Source organism: Seriola lalandi, unplaced genomic scaffold, assembly GCF_002814215.2.
Source record: "Seriola lalandi dorsalis isolate HSWRI2012SDOR001 ecotype SW California unplaced genomic scaffold, Sedor1 jcf7180002054645, whole genome shotgun sequence".
In the NCBI taxonomy this organism is placed as follows: domain Eukaryota; kingdom Metazoa; phylum Chordata; class Actinopteri; order Carangiformes; family Carangidae; genus Seriola; species Seriola lalandi.
In genome coordinates this window covers 164,583-168,979 of record NW_019525198.1, presented here as the reverse complement: position 1 = coordinate 168,979, position 4,397 = coordinate 164,583, and positions in this window count along the sequence as shown.

The window sequence follows — 4,397 nt, the reverse complement described above, 5'->3', positions numbered from 1 at the left end:
TGAACATTAGCATATCCTCAGTGTTAGCATGTAAACATACTAACATACTGAACATTAGCATGTTTATATCCTCAGTGTTAGCATGTAAACATACTAACATACTGAACATTAGCATGTTTATATCCTCAGTGTTAGCATGTAAACATACTAACATACTGAACATTAGCATATCCTCAGTGTTAGCATGTAAACATACTAACATACTGAACATTAGCATGTTTATATCCTCCGTGTTAGCATGTAAACATACTAACATACTGAACATTAGCATATCCTCAGTGTTAGCATGTAAACATACTAACATACTGAACATTAGCATGTTTATATCCTCAGTGTTAGCATGTAAACATACTAACATACTGAACATTAGCATATCCTCAGTGTTAGCATGTAAACAAACTAACATACTGATCATTAGCATATCCTCAGTGTTAGCATGTACACAAACTAACATACTGAACATTAGCATATCCTCAGTGTTAGCATGCAAACATACTAAACACACTGCCTTGCATGAACTCTTCAAAAACAAACAAAAAAAAATGAATGTTTGCTAACAGCTACTATGACACAACGCTGAACAACGCGGCAGATTTTGAGTGTAACATTTAGCATTTAAGCTTTGCTAGCATGCTATGTTAACATTCAATAGCTGTTCATGTCTGTTACGTAGTGTAGTGTATTGGTGAGCTAATGTTTGTATCCATTCACATTCACCTGTGTATGGAGCAGGCAGCCGGTTCAGCCTTGACCTGGTTCACTGTGCTTTCAGTTAATATACGCTGTGTATAAGAGCTCGTTATTGGTCCGTTCAGGTCACAGATACAATGAATGTCTGACAGCAGCATTATCTATGAACACTTGTTGAAACGAACCACGGAAATGTGAACAAACCTCTGGCAGAACAGCTGCAAAAGCAACACCACATTATTATTATTATTATTATTATTATTATTATTATTATTATTAATGCTGCAGTACAAGTGGAGTTCCCTCCTAACACATGTACACTATAACTGTTGGCTGTAATAGAACCATATAGTTTTACAAAATGACTCACCATGTGTCTGTGATGAGGCTATCATCTAAAATTTTTAAATCTTAATTGACAACAGGGAAGAAAAGCTGCCGCCCTTTTCTTCATTGTGCTGCAGAGCTCTCGACCGGCCCAACCTGAACAATGTGTTGCTCTTTTAATCATAATGTAATGAAGCACACCACCTGCTGACTTGCCCTTCCATCCCTTTCTCTTTCTCTCTCCGAGACGTCAGGGGGGAATCTGCAGAGACAGTAATTATCTCTGAGTCTTTCAGGCCTGTCTGGCTGCCTGAAACTCACCCTCTCGCTCTCTCTCTCTCCCTCCCTCTCTGTCTCTCCATCACGTCGTTCAGTCAGTGAGTGTGAGTGAAATGAATGAGTGCAAGCTGTTGGGAGGTCTGGGCCCGCTGAGGACTGATGTGGCACCTGGCTGTCGTGACAGCTGCCACTCTGCCGTCACTTTGACCAATCAAACAGACACCAGCTCCTCCATCCTCTGTGCACCACCCGCACCCCCATCTGACCCCTGGGTGAAGCATTCGGGCGCTAATGATGGCGATGGCGGCCTGGAGGTCCAGCGCGGCCCCCGACAAGTAATTCCTGCGGTTCCGCAGAGACGATATCAACGATGGACCCGACGGCCCTTCAGTCGAATCGGCCTTTGACACCCTCTCATTGATGGTCTGTGCATGACTGAGCCCAGAGCTGGTTTTCAATTCAAACCCATCGCAGCGGTCCTGATAAATGAGTTTCAAATGTTCCCTTAAAACAGAGTCTGTTTATCGAGGACGATCACTGAACACAAAGGCAACAGCTAAGACGACACAAACAACAAAGGCTTTGGATATATCGACTACTTATAATGGCAACGGCTGTACTGTACAGTTTTCTATATTGTTATTGACCTGCTTGTTTTAGCTCCAAAGAAAACAGTGTGACACTTTCAGCGTTTTCCAGAACGCTTTGTTGCTGCGATCAGGTTCACATCGCTGCTAAACAGTCGTGTGAGTGATGAAAAATGAAACGTGAACTGATTTCTTTCTAGTTATTCAAACCAAACAGCAGCTCCGCCTCTAACTTCACCGTGTCATTAGCAGCTTTGGCTAATTCTGAACCTTTATGAGTGGACATGTCTTACTTGGTGGTCGTGGACGGCTGTGCGAAGAGAAAGCGGGCGATAAAGTCTTCCAGAGAAAATAAGCAGGGGGCATGGAGATCATAAAGTCTTACATCTTATTCCCCCGCTGGCTCCACCTCAGAGTTCACAACACTTAACTCCGTTCCCTTGACAGCCATGAGAATTTCCTGTCAAGCATTAATTTGACGGAATACGCGGCATGTGTTTCTTGCACCACCGGCTGTTTTCCTTTATGAGCTCAGAAGATGCAGCAGATTTAGAAACAATGAGAGATAAATGAGAGAGAGGACGGACCGTGTCCCAAAGAGACCCGCTGCGAGAGAACACATTTAAAACGGTTTCCAACATGAAAGGGTCAGGAAGAGGCTTCTTGTCAGGTAGAGGGAAAGCGCTGAAGGCTGATCCGTGACGAATCGGGTCAGCAGGTCCCAAGCTGTTCAGCAGACGGTATTTATAGCGTTTCTGCCGTGTTTACTTTCAGTGTTTTGTTCTTTAATGAGTCAGAGCAGAGCTGGAAAAAAGCAGCAATCTGTAGTGTAGCTACAGGTCCGCATGGCTCATCACGTCTCTACAGCCTCTGTTCTTCTGCACACCTCCTCCGTACCTTCAGACGGCGCCTCGGTTCTTAACTCGCATGCTTTCGACACTCCACACGAATCTTTTGTAAAGTTCTATAATATAACTTCCACTTCTTCGTCTCTCTGACTCCGCCGGCGAATCCACGGAGCTCTTTTAGCTACCGGGGGAAATGTCGCCATCTGTAGGTCGCCCCGACAACTTGCGGAGCCTTTGGAGCTGGACGCAAAAAATAGTGGCGGAGAGGAGAGCGGAGGTGGAGCGGAAGACAGAGAATAAGATATGTATCTAATATTTATACACCTTCAGTTTATGTTCAGAAATCTTCAGTTTGTTTTGTATTTTCTGCTTTGAGTGAAGCACATGTTCTGGGATAATCATAAAGTCAAAACATCAGACGGGTTTTTGCCTCTTTTTATGAGGCAGAAGTGAAAATTAGTCGTTGACAAAATGTGTTGTGGTTTCAGAACGATGGAGACAATTAGATTTCAAATCATGATGCAGACTCTGGATGATTTCTTTTTTTCCTGGGCAACATCATGATTTCCCCAAATACTGAAGCCTAGAAACGGCTTGAAAAACAGAAGCTGCTGAGGATGGGGAAAGAAAGATTTGCCCAGTGGAGCATGTCTCCTGATCACAGCCTTAACTTTGGTCTAAGGACCGAGTGTTTACAAAGTCTGGCTCCGCCCCCCCGGTGAGCTGCAGCATGGGACATTACTTCATCATGCTCACCTCAGTACAACTTGGTATTTGCTATATTTTGTTAGCATGTTAGCACACTAATATTTAATGTGTTTCTCCTTCTCTCGTGGCTCTCTTCATCCTCATCCTCGTCCTGCAGCCTCATTCCCCTGGTGCTGCCGGGCCAGACAGGAAGTGGAATCCCTCCAGCTTTAGCTCCCAGGCGTCTCCACCAAGGGGTCTCCTCCCGTTGGATGTGCCCTCAAAAAAAAAAAAACCTCCACAAGGAGACACCCAGGATCCCGATCATACACCTGAACCACCTCAGCTGACTCCTCTAAAACAAGTCTGAGCAGCGCCTGAGGCTGAGCACTAATTATAAGCACCTGTAGCTGCCGTCTAATTCCCCCGGTTTCAACCTAAAGCTCATGACAGGAGCTCAAGGTTGAAACTTAAATCAGCAGGTAAGTGGAGAGCTTTGCCTTCCGGCTCAGCTCCGTCCCCACAACGACTGAACCACCGCTGACGATTACAGCCGAGGCTGAAAGGAATTCACTTATTAGTTTTACAGGTTACACTCTTTTGAGCTTCCTGCTGAAATCTTCTTCAGGCCGAGAACATCAACGCTGGACGCGAGATATCTCACAGTCTGAGAGACAATCATGCTCCCAAGATGATGGATTTTAAAGACCCAATGGCTTTTCCTCATTCACCACAGATTAGCAGAATCATCCGAGCGTCGTCTGTTCAACCAGCAGCATCTGGGGGTCATTACAAGGACTCTCGGCTTCGTCTTATTTGGGGGACTTCTCTTTTGTTGCACTGGGACCAGTGTGGTAAAAAATTTCCACTTCCTCTATTCTCTCACTGGCAATCTTCTCACTGAGGAAACCCGCCCCCCCCCCCTTTAAAAATAACCCTCATGCCACAGCAGTCAGAATAAAAGCCCCAGTGTAATACA